The sequence below is a fragment of the Echinops telfairi genome, unplaced genomic scaffold (genome assembly GCF_000313985.2).
Source record: "Echinops telfairi isolate 266 unplaced genomic scaffold, ASM31398v2 ScPeMD7_18;HRSCAF=68, whole genome shotgun sequence".
Classification (NCBI taxonomy): domain Eukaryota; kingdom Metazoa; phylum Chordata; class Mammalia; order Afrosoricida; family Tenrecidae; genus Echinops; species Echinops telfairi.
Genome location: NW_022103915.1, coordinates 13236574 through 13256380, shown reverse-complemented (window position 1 = coordinate 13256380; position 19807 = coordinate 13236574). Strand labels below are relative to the sequence as shown.

Sequence of the window (19807 nt, the reverse complement as noted above, 5' to 3'; positions counted from 1 at the left end):
CAAAAAGAAAACATAGCTGTGGCTCCCACCACCCAATCCTGCTATTGTTGGTAACCGAGGCGGCTCCAACCCATAGCGACCCTGTGCACAACATGAACACTGCATGGTCCTGAGTCAGCCTCACGACTGCTCCTGTCTGAGAGCAGTGATACAGCCACGGTGTCCACCCAGCTCATCGACGGCCTTCCTCGTTCCTGCCCCTCGACTTTACCAAGCATGATGTCTTTCTCAGGGACTGGTCTCTCCTGACCATGTGTCCAAAGCAAGTAAGATGAAGTTTCACCAACCTTGCCTCTAAGAAGCACTCTGGCCATACTTCTTCCAAGACAGACTTGAACTTTTGGCCGTCCGTGGCACTGTAAATACTTTTTGCCCTAACACGAGTGCAGCTACATCTCCTCCTTCCCAGTCTTTCTGGCTCCCTCCATCTGTCTTCTGGTTGTTAGTTGGGGTTTCCCAGGTCTTTGTCAGGAAGACCCCCTTTCAGCACTATATGACCTGTGGAAAGCCAGAGTCCCCTGTCCCCAGGAACTCACTGGGGAGTCTGGCATTCTCAGAAGCCCCCAAACCACTCCAGTATCATCTCGGGCGTGTGCGGCCCAGCCCAGTCACGAAATAAGTGCTTCTCTGGATTCCAAGAAGATACAAACAAAACTAAACACCCTCCATCGCAGCACAAACTTTGGTGAGGATCTGTGGATACAGAGTGGGATTCTACACATGCAAACAATGAAGGAGCATTGTCATCCTTGAGGAATGCTGACGGGCTACTGTGAAATGGGCCCCGACCCGGGGCAACCTGTGCACAAGGGAGCATACACTGGCTGCGTGGTCCAAGGCCCTCAACAACAGATGGCTGGTGACCGCCCTTGAGATGCAGTAGCCGGACACCAGCCCAGGCCTTCCACATGGAAGGTGCAAGTCCTACCAGTGAATCAAAATCCTATTCCCTGGTCTCACTCCACCTGCCTGGCTTCTCTCCTGTTCTTTCTATCCTCTATTAGGAAGAGGACCAGCAAACCCTCCTGTTTCCTACAAAGCAGCTTCCTTCCCTACTGATTTCTTGACCCCAGCTGACATTCTCGGATCCCTAATGGGGCTACCAAAGTAATGCTCCATGCAGGCCCCTCCCCAGTAGGCATCTGGGTGCCCACTGCTGTGAGAGAACATTTTGCATAGGTTTGATGCCTACAGTCTACTAGCTGGCCAAACCTAGCGAGTGGATCTGACAGTGGGCAGAATACAGGTGAGGCTGGGACACATACACACTGCTCTGTGAGACACGCTGTGGAGGTGAGGAGTCACGGGAGAGCCAGGAGGGACATCTCACCCCATGGTGGAGGGATGGGAGGGGGGTGGAAAAGGACCTGCCCTGGTGGCATGGTGGTGACATGTTAGCCTGCTAACTGCAAAATGAGCAGTTCAAAGCCACCAGCCGCTCTACAAAAGACTGGGCTTTCTACTCCCATAAAGCGTCAGTCTTGGAAACCCACAGGGATCGCTCTACCCTATCCAATAAGGCCGCTATGAGTCTGCATCAACTGGATGGCAGCTCAGTTTGGATTTTGGTTTCACGTTAGACTTTCTACTCCCATACAGGGTGAAAGTCTGAGAAACCACAGGGACAGTTCTACTCTGTCCTGTAGGCCACTATGAATTGACTTGATGGCGGTGAGAAGACCACTAAGCACAACATAAAAACATCTGAGTCCACTCTAAGAAAGAAAACCCCGCTACCTTCCAGTTGATTCCAACTCATAGGGGGCCCTCCAGAGGCAGGCCTTTGGAAACACTGCAAGTTAGATTCCCCAGCGCAATAAAGGCAGTATCACGGCAAAGCGAGGCACACCAATTTCTTTGCTTCCATGTCAAGTGTGTGAACAGCAGTACAAAAGCATTTGGAAGATGCTTTTTTGTGAGAATGACCAAAAATGTCACATGGAGACCTCAGTGAGTATGCACTGCTGGAACGAGGCACAGATAAACACTTGCTTGGCATACCACCGCAACAAACGTTCACTTTGCAAAAATGCACTGTGGCACGCAATGAAACTAAAATGAGGCAGGCTAATAGAGAGGGTGAACGCTCCACAGCTCACCATGTGGGCCCTCAAGTGGCAGGGAGAGCCTGAGCACTCTGAGCAAAAAAATTAACATTCTAAGTGCCAGATGTGAACTGGATACACTTGACCATCAAACTGCCCACCAGAGAGAATGGTACATATAAAATTACAGCTCAGTTTTTAAAACTTGACCTACATGGCCAAAATCATAAATATGTTTTCTAAATCCGAGTGTTATAAAGACAACATTTTCTATTCCAACATGGGTTTTGTCAGTGTTTCATTTGCACCTTGTTTTGCATATATGTCTATTCACTAATTGAAGTTAATGTTCACACTGTTGAGGAAAATCACGTTTTTTTAAACTTCAGTATGAAGTGTCTACAACTTACTTTCTGAAATGCACACATTTTGATGTATCACGCATTGCTGTTTCAAAAACAAATTTGCTCTTCATTTGATAACAGCTCACTACACTGTTATTCTTAAAGGGTGCAGGTCTTTTCTGCAAATAGCACAGGGCTCTAAATGTGTGTGTGCGCGCGCGTGCGCGCGCGTGCGCGCACACGGGCCCAGAGCTTCATGAATACTGCCTACAACAAAGACTGCATATAGAATATCTGCGGAGTCTCCACATGAAGACGGCCAGGACAGGAGTTAGCAAAGCTATTGTCGTCCCATATGAAAAAACTCACAATTCTCACACAGCATAGCTTTGCTAAGAAGAGTATCTTCTGACGGGGCCATTCGTGGACACAAGCGGCTGAAGGGAAAGGATGATTCAGGGAGCACAGCGCCCACCAAGAAGAATGCAAAGAGGTTTTCCAAAGACTGACTTTCCAGAGCAAGTACCCTGAGTGTTTGCTGATATGCCACTAAACTACACGACGGGCAGGGGTCCAGATGGGCCACCCTGCTTCTCAAGTTAAGGGGCACCTGTGGTTCCTCAAGGAGCTTCAGGGTTGTGTCCCCAAAAAGGAGGTCGCTTATGAAGAATAAAAAGAACCCTGGTGACTTAGTGGGCTTTGAGCCGGGCTTTGAACCGCAGTCAGTGGTCAAAACCACCAGGCGCTCCGAGGGAGAAAGGTGAGCCTTTCTAGGTCCATAAAGAGCTAGCCTCCGAAGGCTAGCCCACAGGGCAGTTCTCCCTTGCCCACAGGGTCACGCTGAGTCGGAATCAACTCAATGGCAGTGATTTGGGTTTTCTGAACAGTAAAACAGATGAAACCTTACTAAGCACGACAAACAGTCATGCTCCCAAAATGCCCACAACCTTTTTTGGTTGTTTCTTCCTCTATTTGGCATGGTACCATGAATGTACCACGAGAGCCCACAGCCAGACTCCTCAGGCATGTTATTTCAAGGTGGCAATGTGGAAATATCTGGCAGCCTGCTGTTCCTCTCGCGAAGCCACTTCAGCATGTCTCCCACCCTAACTCTCTTGACAGCACCACACTTAATGCTGCTGTCATCACGTCCTTCATCAACACCCTTCTTCCTTTTTCCATTTTCCAGACTACAGGCTACAAAGCATTTGGTTTCTATTAACATTCAATGTCGCAGCCTTGAAGCAAGTTCAATCAGTTTGCAATAACAGGCTCAGAACGTCCAAGGGGCTGCTTGCCAACTTGTTTTTCAAGAACAATGTTTTGTTTTTTGTTTGTTTGTTTTTAATATGAAGTTTCAACGCCCAGGAGACTGAACTACATTGCTAAGAGCACTACAGGCCAGAGGAATGAGATGCTCCTGCCTCTGTCCTCTCCTGCCTCTCCAGCCTCAGGCCTGGGCTTGCTCCACACCCATACCCCAGGCGCACCAGGGTGGCATGCGCCCTGTTGCCCTTGCCTCTTCTGCTCTCATTCCAAGCAGAAACCAAGTGACCCACTGCTCTGAAACCAAAGTAAAGCAACCAATGCGTCCTGTGTGAAAGCTGGCTAACTGAAAGGTTGGAAGTTCAGGTCCATCCTAACGGTGCCTCACTAAAAGGTCTGGTAACCAAATGGTAAAAAATAAAACAAAATCAGTCGTTGCAGACCCACAGAACACATTTCTATCCTGATAAAACACAGAGTTGCCAGGAGTTAGAATAACTCAATGTTGGCGGGTTTGGTTATGCCAAGGGCTGTCAGCATGATTTCGTTGCCAAATGAAAGGGTGCAGCTCTTGCCCCCAAATCCCATCCTAGTGCTCCCTGGTCATTTCATCTATTTTTAAATGATTTCAAAATCCCAAACTGTAAAACTATCAGAACTCTCCTACACCCACCACTCATCATCTACTTTTAACATCTGGCCATGGCTGCTTTCTCATTCCTACTCTTATACAGGCATCCCGCACTCACAAATGGGGTATTTCTGATCTACTTAGTTTAGATCTGTCATGTCTATCTATCCTTTAATACTTCATTGTGTATGCCCCAAAGTTCCTCTTAAGCATACCTCAGCAATCAGATTCAGAAAATGCTTGCTTTATCAACTCTGGTCCAGTTCTGTCCATCGTCTAATCATGCCTCTCACAGCACCCTTTCTTTCCCCTAGTGCAGGATCGCACACTGCATCTACCTGGGTGGGTGTCTCTTGTCTTCATCGATCTGGAACAGTTTCTCAGTCTTCTTTCAGCGTTTATGGCTGTAATTTTTTAAACTAAATGTCGGTGTTTTCTTCTTCCACACAGAATGCTCTGCTTGTCTGACATCCCCTGACTATTAGGTTCGGGTTCTGCGTTCCAGCTGGGATACTGCTTGACACGCTCTGTGTGCTTCCCAAGGCACCACAGCCAGAAGCACACAAGCACCCTCTCAGAAACATCCTCGTGGGTGGTTCCTTTTAATCCCCAGCCCGAGAGGCTGTCTAGTCTCTACATTGGACAGGCACTAATTTTGCCCGTGCAATAAGTAATCGTGTGTGGGCGAGGCTCTGTAGAAGTAACCTCCTCTCCATCCAACTCCCACCACACTTGAAGTAGCCATCGATGATTCTTGCCTGAAGCAGTGGTTCCTAGTCAGCAATGCATCATGGGAAGAGTCTCTTCTCACTTATTTATCTATCTATTCATATATTCTTGAAATTCCCATTTCTCCAATGGTTTAAAATTCATTCCTGCCTTTAGTTACAGTGCTGCACAAACTGTCCCAAACTCGGTCAGCGTCAGCACCTTCAACATTGACTTCAACATCCCTAGTTTCCTCTGACAAGTTATCTTGATTTGTTCCATGGAAATGGTGTTAGAAACCAAGATCTGAGTGTCAGGTGTGCCCACTGCTACTGTGGTGTCCGTTTCTAAGCTGTCATGGAAATGTCTAGAATATGTATATTTATATCACGCATTTGTGTGTATTTACTACATTTACTATCTCATATGTAAAACTGGCACACGGACTTATGCTGGGCGTGGGCTCATGCTACACACATATGTGGTATGTAACTCTCAAAATATCGTAAGGGATGCCTCATCCCATTGGTATGTAACCATCTGCTTACCATTTCCTCACGTGGGCTATAAGGTGCATGTGAAATTATTTAGCTTACACTTGTACACTGGTTCCAGTCATCGCAAATGAATTAATAAGCACTATCACCTGACCTGAAACAGATAAGAAAGTGATGAGTAAGGAAGTAATGATCTCATGGTGAGTGGTAAATCCCAAATACTGTAGAGTCCAGATTTCAAATGTGAAAGCCAGGTCTACCTTTCTGTCCCTTCTCATCCAGCAATTTATACGCTCACCTCCCTGTGTCGCCAAGAAACAGCAGTGTCAGTAACTAGAAGGCACTTGGTGACAGGTAAAGCAAAAAAGGAGGCTGAGTAAGTTGGGGGATGCTGGTCCTCAAATTGCCCTTCCTGGGCCACCTTTTTGGTCTGCTTAGCCACTTCAAAGATTGCTAAGGAAACACTCGCTTGAATTTTACAAGGCTTACGTGGTTTGTGTGGTCTTTTCTCATTCTCTTCTGTGCTATGTCGCAGAGTGCTACATTGTTGCTGTGATCCCGAGTGAACCGGAAACAAACGAAGTTTTGTAGCAAATATGTATACATACTTATGCTCTGTACATACTTATATAATTCAAATCATAACATGTATCATACCCAGTGTAACTTAGTTTCACACACTGGTCTTCTATCCCCAGCCCCCTTTGCTGTGATCCGGAGTGAACCGGAAACAAACGAAGTTTTATAACAAATATGTACACATACTTATGCTCTGTACATACTTATGTAATTCAAATCATAAACATGTATCATACCCAGTGTAACTTAGTTTCACACACTGGTCTTCTATCCCCGGCCCCCTTATTTTAGCTTCAGCTCTTTAAAAGGCTTTATCCAATGCACCCCAGCAGCTGCAGTCCCTGATCAGCTCTCATTTGCACCTGTTGTCTACTGGACTCCCCAGGAAGACCACTTGTATACACTGACTTTTCACTTGATCAAAACTTTTTCTACAGCCTTAATCTTTAAAAACTACAATGTGTTGATGAATTCTAAAAAAGACACAACAGTAATGGAAGTGGTACATACAACTATAGGCACTTTGGACTTTGTGTAGTTGAGTTCCTTTTGGAGAAAGAACTTCATGAGAAGAGGTGGAAGAGAATGAGTGATGGTGATTTAAAAAAAATCCTTTGGTCCAGCCCTTTGCTCCGGCCCTCTGAGCTGCAGTACCGTCAGACCTGCGCTGTGGGGCACCACATCTGAGACGCAACATAGCACATCTGCAATGTACTCTAAGGCTGCCATTAGGAAGAGGGCGCCAGTAACCAATACTAAACAAAAAACCAAATTCACTGCCAGCGAGTCAAGGCTGACTGCTAGCGGCTCTACAGGACAGGGTAGAACTGCCCCTGTGATTTTTCCAGAGTGTCGTTTCAGGGGGTACAAAGCTCCGTCTTTCTCCTGTGGTTTCGAACTGCTAGCCTGTGGTGAGCAGCCCAGTGCAGAACCACCATGCCACGCAGATTGTTCCATTTCTATCATGCCCTTCTGATCAGAGCCTGAACACATACTCCAAAACCAACCTCCCTGCCATTAAGTTGATTCTGACTCATGGTGACCCTATTGGACCGGGTAGAATGGCCCTTGCGGGTTTCTAGGACTGCAACTCTTTACAGGAGTAGAAAACCACGTCTTTCTCCTAAACACACGCTAGCACATGGAAGGTGGCTTTTATTATTTCAATGACTAGGCACTATACAGTAGATGAGCAGTCGCCCTGGCTCAAACGCTGTCTGAAGCGTGACCATTCTTCCAAGCAGAGCCCACCCTGTGTCTCAGCCAAGATGTGAATGGGGCAGTTGCACGACACATTATTCCCCTGGCTTCTGGAAACTGCTCACGGGACACAGGTGCTTCGTCTGCCCTCCACCGGGCACTGTGGCCAAGGGGCACTGTGGGAGCCTACTGACTGCACGTCTCCACTTCGATAGAGCCCTCATAATAAAGGCCAAGGGCTGGACTGAATTTTCATTTGCCTTCCTAAAGTTTCTTCAACAATGTTGTCCTATTGTTGCCTCGCTCTTTGTTGCTTTTGAGATATCTAATTGCAGCTAATTATCCTACCACTGTGTAATTATTTGCTCTTCTTGCCTGAAGACCTAAAGATTTTTTTTCCTTTCCAATCTTTAAAGTCTCTTAGCTTTACTACAATGTGTCTCAAAGCTGCTTGTATGGGTTAATTTCTCCAGTGCTAAGTGGACCAATTCAATGTTGAAATTCTAGTCTTCTTTCATATGACTGGGGTTATATTTCTTGGATCTTGGTTCACGTTTTCTTCTTAAGAACTTCAGTTGGACAAGTTCTTTTCTTTGCCTGTCTTCTATTTCAACGGCCTTTTCTCTGTATCTGATTTCCACAGTAGTACTTTCCTGCTTCTCTCTGTTCTATACCTTCTTAGATTCTCACCTGGGCACCTTGTTATTTCATCTCCATCTCTGATATACATGACTCTGTCTTTTCCTTGAGTTTTCCCGGAGTCCAATCAACTCTCATCTATGATTCCTCTGGTTTTTGCCCAGTCCGAGTCTTGGTGTGTAACTACCAATTCAGGGTGCTATTATGATTGAGGTTTTGTTTCTGCCGAACCACCTAAAGCTGCCTGAGGATGTAATCTAGTTTACAGGGATCTGTGACTGTTTTTTTTTCTGTATAATGGTCGGTTTGGGGGCTGATTTTCCCCCAGATGAAATGCTTTGAGGTGCATTTTCTATGTTGTTTTTACAGTATGCTTATTGGACTGTTTTTCTTTCTACTTCTAGGCATTTAGTGCCCAGGGAAGTCTAAGTGTATCCTGACTCCAGGGGCCCCATCATTTCCTTCATTATCTTAAGTGCCCAGTAGGAGCAATGTTCTTTGAGGTTGCCACTTCTTACCCTGTCACTTTCAAGCCTTTTCCTGTGAACTATGAAGCCCTGGGAGTCAGCATACAAAGTTATGAAGTCCTAGGGCTGGCTCGGGACTTTGCACATCCTGCTAGGCTTTCAAAGGGAGATTTTTCCCCTAGGTTTTTTGTTTGTTTGTTTTTTCCCCACAAGCTCTCTTCAGACTCCTGCTGCCCCTCCTCACTCCAGGCAACCACAGGCTTGCTGCTGCAAGAGCTCTGCTGAAAGCCGGCTCCTTTCCCTTCTCTGCTGAGCTGCCGTTTTAAACTTACGGCATTTCTCATCGCCCAGCCAGGAGGAAGAAGGCGGGATGTGTGTGGTTTCATTTGGAGGGCAGCTTGCTATAACCCTCCACACCCAGGGGCTCTCTTCAGGCTCACTGCTAATTTCATTTTTGAAGAGTTCTCAAAATCAACAACCATCCTCAGGGCACATTGGGAGTCTCTGAAGAGGTATTTCAGAGGTTTTAAAACGTTCCATCCCCATCTATGCCTGGCCCTCAGTAGAAAACCAATTTCCACAAAGTCTTTGTTCTCTTAAAAATTGGTGAATCCCTTGTAGCTGTATTAAAATTTAAAATTCTAGAAAGCTTCATACAAGACTCTCCTTCCAGAAGTGCTATGGATTGAACTGTGTCAGCCAAAATCATGTGTTGTAAATTCTACCCTTTATACCTGGGAACAGATGTTCTTTGCCATATGCATGTGACCGTACATGAGTAAGGGGTGTCTTAATCTCTTCTGAGGCATAAAAGAGCAGGGGGAAGCAAGCAAGCAGAGTGGGGCAGAGAGAGGCCGTGTCACATGGGCATTATCAAGAGCTAAATGACAACGACCTTCCTCCCAGAGCTGACACACACAGAGAAATCAACTCTTCCCAGACCTTGAGACTCCTAGCTGTGAGAAGATCAATAGTGAAAGTCGCCTACTTGTGGTATTTGTTATCTAGTAGCCTTGATAGCTAGGACAAGGAGATTTCTCATTCATAATTGACTAGGCTATGCTGCAGTAACCTAGACACAGAATTCACTGCCATAGAGTAGATAGCAACTCCATGACCGTACAGGACAGGGTGGAACTGCCCCTGTAGGTTTCTGGAGTAGAAAGCCTCATCTTTCTCCCACAGAGCAGGTGGTGGTTTCAAACTGCTGACCTTTATGGCAAGTAGCCCAACCCATGACTACTACATCATTAATATTAACCTGTGAATCAATGGCTTCAATTAGCAGCTTCTTTTTCACTCATTCTACATGTGCATCAGGAGAAGTCTAGAAACTGTTCCAGTCTTCTTCATTATAGGGCCCAGGGTCACACCTAGAACTGCCAGTTACGGCAGCAGTGAAAACGGCTAGGGATCTCAACTCAGCAATTAAACACATCAGCTCTGATGGTCACAGGTAAGTTCTGCTCACATTTCACTGGCTGGAATCGGCACGTGAACACATCCACTACAAATGAAGTACCTCTCGTGGACCAAGAAGACCATAACCCCCTACCACAGAAGCTGTGCCATGTGTGATGCTAAAATAATCCTCAATAATTCTGTTTACAGCAACAAGAAAAGGTACTCCTGGTGAAAATTAAACTCATTAAAATTAAAGAAATCATGCTCTAATTAGCTATGAAAGACATGCACAGAATCTAAATGTTCTTGTTAGGTGCTGCTGATCCGCTCTGACTCCCAGCACCCCCAGCTAGAGCTGAACTAAGGGCCGCCGGGTCCTGTACCAAGCTCACAGCCCTGGCCGTGCTCGAGCCCATTGCTGCAGGCACTGCTGACGGCCCCGCTCTTCAAAGACCTTCCTCTTGTTCACTGGCTCTGTGCTTTCCCAAGCACGATGTCCTTCCCCAGGGATGGCCTCTTCTGATAGCACGTCCAAAGTACAGGACCAAGTCTCCCGTTCCTGCTTCTAAGGAACATCCAGGTTAGACTTCCTCCAAAACATATTTGTTTGTACTTCCAGAAGTCCATGCACTTACAGTGCTCTCTACCAACACAATTCCAGTGCAGCAATTCTTCTCTGGTATTCCTTATTCACTGCACAACGGTCACGTGCATAAAGCAATTGAAAACAGGCAGGCACGTAAGTCTGGCACAATTTAGTCCTCAAAGTGACATCTTTGCCAACACTGTAAACAGGTCTGTGCCCATCAGCCCAACGCAATATATCATTTGACTTCTTGCCTGTTGCGTCCATGAGCATTAATTGTGGATGCAAGTACAATGACGTTCTTGACAACTTCAAACTGTTCTCCATTTATCATGATTTGATCCTGTTGTGAAAACTGTTATCTTTGCTTTCTTGATATTGAGCTGCAGTCCACACTGAAGGTACAGACTTGAGTCTTCATCAGTTAGGGTTTCAAGTTCGCTTGGCTTTTAGCCAGCTGGGTTGTGTCAGAATCCGCATATCACAGATTGCTAGCGAGCCTTTTTCCTATCCTGACGCCACATTCTTCTTCATCTGGCCCAGCTGCTCGGCATACAGACTGAATACATGTGGTTCAAGGACACACCCTGATGCACACCTGTACTGATTGAAGCCAGGCAGTGTTCCTTTGTCTGTTTGAAGCACTGATTCCTGGTGTGTACATATCCCTCAGGAACACCTTGAACACGATTAAGTTTTCTAAAATTATCATTCTTCTCAATAATGTACACAGTATGTCATGACCCATACAGTTTTGGAGTTCCCTGTCCACTGTCCGTTATTATCAGATATCCAAATGCCTGTGAAAGTGAGCTAGGGAAGAGTGAGAGGATCCATTTACTTTGTCTAAATTCTTCTAACTACATCAAAGTTAATCTATAACAAATAAAACTAATAAGCTGAATAAAAATTGAATTTGCTGATCAAAAAGCTTTACCCTACGTAGGGCACAAAATCCTAATAAGTCTTTTAAAAAGTAAATATTTAAAAATGCAAAAAATAAATAAGGCACATTGGCCTAGACCACTTTGCATATTCAATAAAACACAAATAAATACCTTTCTGGTATTTTCTCCTTTTGGCTAGGATCCATCTGATGTCAGCAATGAAATCCCCGGTGCAACATCTTCTTCTGAATCTGGCTTGGCTTCTGGCAGCTCCCCTTCCTGCTTTTTAATTTTTTTTTCACTTCCATATGATATTAATGATATTGCTTGTTAATTTCTACATTCTGTTGGGTCACTTTTATTTCAAATGGGCACAAATCTGGGTCTCTTCTGGTCCATTAGCTAAGTAGCTGTCTTCCAAATAGAATACATACATTTTCGTTGGGCAAATGATGGAGAGTAAAATGGTTTAAAGGGTTACTAAAAAACAAAGAGTTTTAAATTTTGGAAGATGGATGTATCCATAATACTCTTGAAGTAGAAAATGTGCATGTGCTTTAATAAAAAGAACTAAAGTATATGTACATTAATACACACAGACATTTTGTTGTACCAATAGGCTTATATTTTACTGTCTGCTCACTTTGCACAAATATATTAGAACAACGGTTCTCAACCTGTGGGTTGTGACCTCTTTGGGGTGGGGGGGTCAAAGGACCCTTTCACAGGGGTCACCTAATTCATAACAGTAGCAAAATTAGTTATGAAGTAGCAACGAAAATAGTTTTACGGCTGGGGGTCACCCAACACATGAGGAACTACAGCATTAGGATGATTGAGAACCAGTGCATTAGAATATCTATAGTAGTTTACATAAAGAAAAGGTATTATTAAATTTTATTTACTCTTTAATTTTGTATTAATTTGGGCTACACATGTGAACAGTAGAAACACAAGCTTACACATGTCTGGGATAACTATACAACAGTACATTGATAAGCATAAACACACTTCTGAAAGACCCCTTTTTCTAAAGCTCAAGGACATCCAAACGAAAGAATAACAACAACAGAAAGGGACTTATTCTTCCTTCATTGTGTGGCTGTAAAAAAAATTTAAACAAAATATGAAATAATAAAAAGTGAATGGCCACAGACTTCTCATGAAAAGTGATTTGAGTTTTTTCAGTTTTGCGTTCCCATTACTGGGGTTTTCTTTTATATATATATATATCTTTTTATCATTTTATTGCAGGCTCGTATAACTCTTATCAAAATCCATCCACCCATTGTGTCAAGCACATTTGTACATGGGTTGTCATCATCATTCTCAAAACATTTGCTTTCTACTTAAGACCTTGGTATCAACTCCTCATTTTCCCCTCCCTCCCCACTCCTCCCTCCCCCATGAACCCTTGATAATTTATAAATGATTATTATTTTGTCATATCTTACACCATCCAACGTCTCCCTTCACCCACTTCTCCACTGTCCATCCCCCAGGGAGGAGGTTACATGTAGATCCTTGTAATCTGTTCCCCCTTTCTCCCTCACCTTTCCTCTACCCTCCCAGTATCGCCACTCTCACCACTGGTCCTGAGGGGTTCATCTGTCCTGGATTCCCTGTGTTTCCAGTTCCTATCTGTACCAGTGTACATCCTCCAGTCCAGCCAGATTTGTAAGGTAGAATTGGGATCATGATAGTGGTGGGGAGGAAGCATTCAAGAACTAGAGGAAAATTGTATGTTTCATCATTGCTACACTGCACCATGACTGGCTCATCTCCTGTGGGAAATGTCCAATTTCCCACAGATGGGCCCTGGGTCCCCACTCCGCACTCCCCCTCACTCACAATGCTATGATTTTTTTTGCGGGGGGTGTCTCTGATCCCTGATACCCGATCCCTTCGTCGCCTTGTGATCTCACAGGCTGGTGTGCTTCTTCCATGTGGGCTTTGTTGTTTCTCTCTCAGATGGCCCTTTGTTTATCTTTCAGCCTATAGGATCTCATTACTGGGATTTTCATAGCTATGTGGTGGTTACATAATCTGCTGTCAATTTGAGACTATAAAAGCGAAGGGGTGAAGTTTAGCCTGTCAATCAAGTCACAGGTTGATGACCTCATTTAGAGGCACTAAGGAGATAAATAGCTCACTGGAGGCAAGGCACACACTCACTCCCTGCAAGACATTCCTGTTGACAAGCCATGCAGAGCTATGCTGATGGCAGCCAGTCTTGGAACTGCAGGAACCATATGGAGACCCACACCAGTGCTAAGATGCCGCCACTGGATCCACAAGACTTTCCTCCCACTCGGCTGTGATTTTCTTGCACTCAGTGTCATTGCATGTGTGGCTTGAATCTGACGAGGAATTTACAGAGTATTGACATATGGACTTGATGTGGACTGGGCTGGGATGTTTTCTTAATGTACAATTACTCTCTATATAAAGCTCCTTTCTATAAACATAAGTATCTCTGAATTTGTTTCTCTAGTCTACCCAGACTAACACAAGCTATGTGGATGGAAAGCTACCTTGGCTTTTAAAAAGTGGCCTAAGCTGTCTTAATTAAAGATTAGATCACAATGAAATCTGAAAATAAGCGTGAAGCAAATAATTCCACGTATAAAAGCACAGCATTCTGGCAACAGCTTAAAAAGGTGCATATCTATAAATTAAAATTAAAAAATTAGAGCCCAGGATATACTTCAAAATACTCCTTCTACACATGCTGAGTTCTACTCCACGTGGTCCTGGTTGTGGGGCTGTGAAGAACTGTGATGGTGGAGTCTCGCTGCCTCGGGTGGACGCAGGCTCCACTCTCAGAGAAATGGAGCCCACTCTCTGTGTCCCTGTATCCTCCTCTATAAAAACAAGCCCTTATTAATACCCACCTGACTGGGGCTATGAGGGCTGAACATTGGCACATGCCTGCACGCCTTTTCAGGAGCTTTGTCACCCCCGTGCCCTCGCTCCAAGCACACAGGATTCATAATCCCGAGAGAAAAAGAATCCAACTTGAGGCCCTGGAGAGAGCAAGAATGAAGTGGGAGACAACCAGGCAGAGATCCCTCACCTCACCCAGAACAACTTTTTAATATCGTACTCCTATTAGCCAAAACTGAAATAAAAAACTCACTGCCATCAAATTGATTCCAATTCGTAATGACCCTACAGGGCAGGGTAGAACTGTCCCTGTGGGCTTCCAAGGCTGCAACTCTTGATGGGAGCAGAAAGCCCCAGTGGGACTTAGAATGGCATCAAAGTTCTCATTAGCAATGTTAGGAGCTAAAAGACTACAGGACAACTCTTCCAGAATTATGGGTGAAAATCAATGCTGAATTCCACACCAAACTCTCCTCCGAGTAAGACAATAGGAACCTTTTAGTACTAGAAAAATCTCTTTTAAACTATCTTTCGTGCATATTTTCTCAATGAACCTCACGAAGAAGTGCTCCTCTAAGAAGTTCTCTACCAAGGAAGAGAAGGCCACAAGGTCCTACACCATCAAACCGATTCTGACTCGAGGTGACCCTGTAGGGCAGAGTACAGCTGTCCTTTGGGTTTCCAGGACTGTAGCTCTTTATGGGAGAAGACAGCCTAATTTTTTTCCCAGGGAGCAGCTGATGGGTTCCAACTGCTGACCCTGAGGTTAGCAGCCAAGACCCAATCCACTATGCCACCAGAGTAGGATTGGGAAATGGGAATATGGAAGGAAAGTTTCAGATGAAAATCATGTTTTCAAGTTGAAAACACAGCCAATTCAGAGTGGAAGAACGAAAAATAGCTTCTTTTTAAAAATCCTGTGAACCATAGTAATTATTCATTATTCCAAAACCGTATCTGATTTCTGTTTCCATCATCCTGGCCAGCAATACAAAATAGAGCATTGGAAAGAACAAAGGGGTTTAATGGATCTTTGGGGCTGAGAAGAAGTAGCCTCACTTAAAGAATTGCTTATGAAGACTGGGTTAGAAAAAAGGTTTTTTTCCTAAGTCTTTTAGAATGATTATATACAGTCTGAATTATCACATATACGCCCATATTGTCAAGTCCTTTGTTTCAAACCTAGCTATAGAAAAAGCCCAAGCCACACCTTTCCTAGATGCCAAGAAGGTGGCGTTAGCAGAAGAGAAGATGGCATGGTTAGCATCCTCACATCCCGGTCAGTCCAGGAACCTCTGCATTGTACATACAGTAGCTCGTATTATTGTCATGTAAATCTGATCCTTACTTAGATTTTCTACTTAACTCCTTTTAAAATGAAGATCAATATGCCTCGGTAATATCTACATTATTCACAGCCAATGGAAGCAGAGTTAATCTACTATGTCTCTAATCTGCTTTAAATAAATCAATCCACTGAGTGGTTCTCTACCACGCAACACACACACACACACACACACACACACACTCTTTTTGCTGGTTTAACCCATTGCACCACCAGGGGTTCCTGGAGATTTGGAGTCATTGAAAGTACAAAGGGTCCCTTCTGGGTTTGTAGAACAATGAAGGCAGTCTACTTTTAGATCTTCCCAATCACCCTCAAAACACCAACAAACCAACCCATGAAACTAGCAAAGAAAGCAAGTAAAGCCACATCTGTCCCATGCCTTCAGCATCCCCCATGCTAGAAAACCATATGCCGAATGACTACCACTAATGCTCCTGCTGGCCACTAAAGCAGGTTCGTATGCGGGACCAATGACAGGAGGCACCAGAGACCAGGTGTGTTAGCTGGGTGGACTAGAGAAACAAATCCAGAGACACTCATATATATGTAAGAGAGAACGTTATATGAAGTAGTAATTATGCATCAAAAAAATCCCAGCCCAGTCCAGATCAAGTCCATTAAGTTCAGTATTAGCCCATGAATTCCTGTTCAGACACACACAACACGTGCAATGATCCCGGAAGATCACCAGCCAGTGTGTAGAAAGTCCTGTGGATCCAAGGGCAGTGGAAGCATTTCCAGGACTCTGGCTGCCATCAGCGTGCCTTCCATGTAGCTTGTCAACAGGGAGGTGAAACAGGCAGAGATAGTGTATCCTGCCTCCAGGGAGGAAGAGAGGAAAACTCCCAGAATCCTCCTGAGAAGGCCATGCCCACAAGGAGGCATCAATCCAGCTGTGTCAATCCAGATTGACAGGCCAGACTCCACCCCTGTAACCTATTTGATCAAGTTGACATGAAATTATGTAACTACCAATCAGGACAGAGTGAGGGGCACAGAGGATGCAGATGACACACAGAGAAAACATCCCTGAAGCCAGAAGCCACGGGGTTGCGCAGGTCGGGCCAGCCCGAGCCTAAAGCAGCAACTGGGAAATAGGCTGGACAGCAGTGGCAGCCTCCTCTGAGCAGCACAGCTTCCCCAGAAGACCTAGCGATGCGGGGGGAGGGGGAAATCCATGGCAGTGAAGGGAACCGAACCAAACTCACTGCCATCGAGTTGATTTCGACTCACAGCGACCCTGTAGGGCAGGGCAGAGCTGCCCCTCCTCCCTGTGGGTTTCTGAGACTGTAATTATTCACAGGAGTAGCAAGTCTCCTCTTTGTCCCAAGGATCAGCTGGAGGTTGCAAATTGCTGACCCCCCTGGGGTTAGTAGCCCACTTCATAACCACGAAGCCACCAGAGCAGGAGGGAAATAAAAAGGAAAAATTCAGCATCCCAAAGTAAGTAAAGAGCAAGACAACCAGCGGCCCCCACACCCCTCTCACTCCACCCGCACACCATCCGTAACAGAGGACCCTCTGTAACGGAGGACCAGCCACAGCAAAGGAAGGAGAGCATGTACTCTCCAACAGGGCATGGCCAGACAGACAAAAGGCCAGCCACAGACACTCAAAGTACTGTGAAGACTTAGAAAATGCTAATCAACACATTTCAGGGCACAAAACCTCCTCCTGTTCCTCCCCGCTCCACACACTCTGCAAAAAAAAAAAAAAGAAACAAGAAACAAGCTGAGGAAAATGGTAACGCACCCCTTTGGACTGAATGAAAACAGCTCACACATCCTGAGTCAGAAAGGCAAGATCCAGGAACAGACATGTGCCAACAAAGCAGCAGCAGCAGCAGCAGCAACAGAAAGAAGGGAAACAGCAGCTGACGGAACCCAGAAAAGAAAGACCCACTTTCCAAATGGACTGGGGAGCATGGCCCCCAAACCACCTTGCCACTGCCCTGCCCCTGCCACATACTCACTCCCTCGAGGAGGGGAAGGGAAGTTCTTAACAAAGGACACCCCCTGTGGCCTGGTGACCTACAAACTACCTGTATGAACAGATCACCAGAGGGCCTGACAGGATGAGCCAACCACGGGCTACTGACACAGCCCCCATGGACAACGCGGAGCAGACTCACTGAGGAGACAGAGAATGTTTGGCATCCGAGAGAAATTCTGCCACGTACTAGAGCCGTGCTGAACTGGCATTTTGACCATGCCAAGCTCCTCATTGGAAATCAGGGAGTGGATGGCTGGCTGACTGGCTGGCTCCATACCTAGGCAGGTAGGAGCGCACACACAGCACACACACACACACACACACACACACACACACACATTCCCATGTTCCCATAAAAGCAAAGCATCAGCAACCTCCCTGCCATCGAGGGGATGCTGATTCACAGTGACCCTACAGGACAGGACAGGACAGAACTGCCCCTGTAGGGTTCTGAGACCGTTAACTCTTTACGGGAGTAGAAAGCCTTGTCTTTCTCCCAAGGAGAAGCTGGTGGTTTCGAAGCACTGATCTTTTGGTTAGCAGTGCAGGGCTCCCACAAGAAAGGATCTGTATTACTTTAAGTGGAAGTGAAATCGAGGTGCAAGGCAAGTAAAGGTGGAAAGGAGAATACACCAGTACAAGGACACCTTACTGAGATGGTTGCTGCTTGCCAGCTCTCTCGGAATTACGTTTAGAATGGTTCTAGAATTATCTGTGTAAAGACAGGGAGAACACTACCTTCCAGCCTCCAGGCTGTGTGTGTCTACAAACCCTCCAACACGTGTCTCAGACTGAGCAGACATACCGAGGCCCTCCTTGAGACAGGGCAGGCACTGTCAGTGCAAGTGGAGTCAAAGCTGCCATGCAAGAGACTGACTGAAGTCAGTGAGGGGAGTTGCTTAAGCCCTCCATGTTATACAAGTCCACCACCGAGTCTTTGAGGAGAAGCCAGGTGGCTACTACACTATATAGGGAGAGGGAGGCGTTCATCTTGAACTCAAGGAACTGACTGAGGTTTTTCTCGTTGCTTCCAGCTTGGTGAGTAGACAATTCCAGCAACCACACACCCCACCCCCTGAAAAGGGAAGGCAACTAAAGCCTAAGAGAGGAAGACCCAGAGACACAAGTCAAGTAACACATGATTGGTTGTCCTTCTATCTTGCCCCGTGGCTTAATAGCCATTGTCACGGGTCTTTTGAGTCAGGGCAGCCTGAATGCCAGTCTAGCCCATTACAGTAAATCTGTCCTTCAATGTTCCTGGTCATTCCAGGTTACACCACCCTCTGGCCTCTGTCATTCCAGAATCCTATCATGGCTGTGGACAAAAACGGAATCCAGCTGCCATGAAGGTAACTTCCATCAACCCCAGTTTCAGTCTCTCTCTCACCGGAGCCATCATTATTTCATCTTAGCAAAGAAAGTACATTCTCCAGCCTCATGTTTAAAACGTATTTCAATATTCCCTCTTCTCTCAGACTTCAATACTCTACCAAAGCCACCCATGTCTATTTGTCTAATTTACTATAAGCCATATTCGTGCCCAAGCTTCAAGAAGCATCCTGCGTTCCACATATTAGGATCGAAATACTAGGATATGCAATCCATGTCAATAAATTCTTCCCTCCCCTCTCTAGCCTTATGATTCTACTACCACTGAATAAATAATCGGATCCACTTGCCCAAAAGTCCCCTTTGGGACATTCTATTCTGGTCCTGGCATGATTTTCCCAAGTTAACTATTTTCCCCTAGAGCAAGCACTCTGTCTTTGCCCGGACTCTGCTTAGAATATGTCCCATTATTGTTCTGGAACAATATGGGTGAGGGGAGGGCAGATCTTAAGTAGCATCATCATCATCTTGTGAGGTAGCCAACCCAACATTATCCCTGCATGGTCTCCAGACAAGGGGAGACTGCTCTCTCGGAACAAGCCCAGGGGCAGTGGAACAAGGGACTAGGGGCAGTGATTCAGATGACTTAGGGAAATTCAGTGGCTTAAGACTATCAATCATGCTTATCTTCTCAAATGTCCCCATCTGAGGTGTCAGGCCCTTCCAATTTGTATTATAGTCTGGGTACTTTAGAGAAACAAATCCACAGAAACTCATGTTTAAGAGAGAGTTTTATAAAAAGGTTAAGTGCACATCAAGAAAACATCCCAACCCAGTGCTGCCCAAGCTCACAAGTCAAACATTAACCCTTATGTCCGACACCAATCCACAAAGTCCTCCTCCATCTCACAAAACACACACTATGATGCAGACTGTAGGAGGAAAGCTGAATCAGTGAACGTGTAAGCATCTCAGCACTGGCAGGGGTCTCCACACGGC

General features: G+C 45.5%; 1 protein-coding gene across 1 annotated transcript in view; it reads right to left on the bottom strand.

Annotated features, from left to right (window-relative positions):
* RPS6KA5 (ribosomal protein S6 kinase A5) overlaps positions 1-17255 on the bottom strand; it is a 132998-nt gene extending 115743 nt beyond the window's left edge. The window contains exon 1 of the mRNA XM_045288129.1: positions 17240-17255. The gene's annotated coding sequence lies outside the window, so the exon portion shown is untranslated. The remainder of the gene's footprint in view (positions 1-17239) is intronic.
* Positions 17256-19807: the final 2552 nt, after the last annotated feature.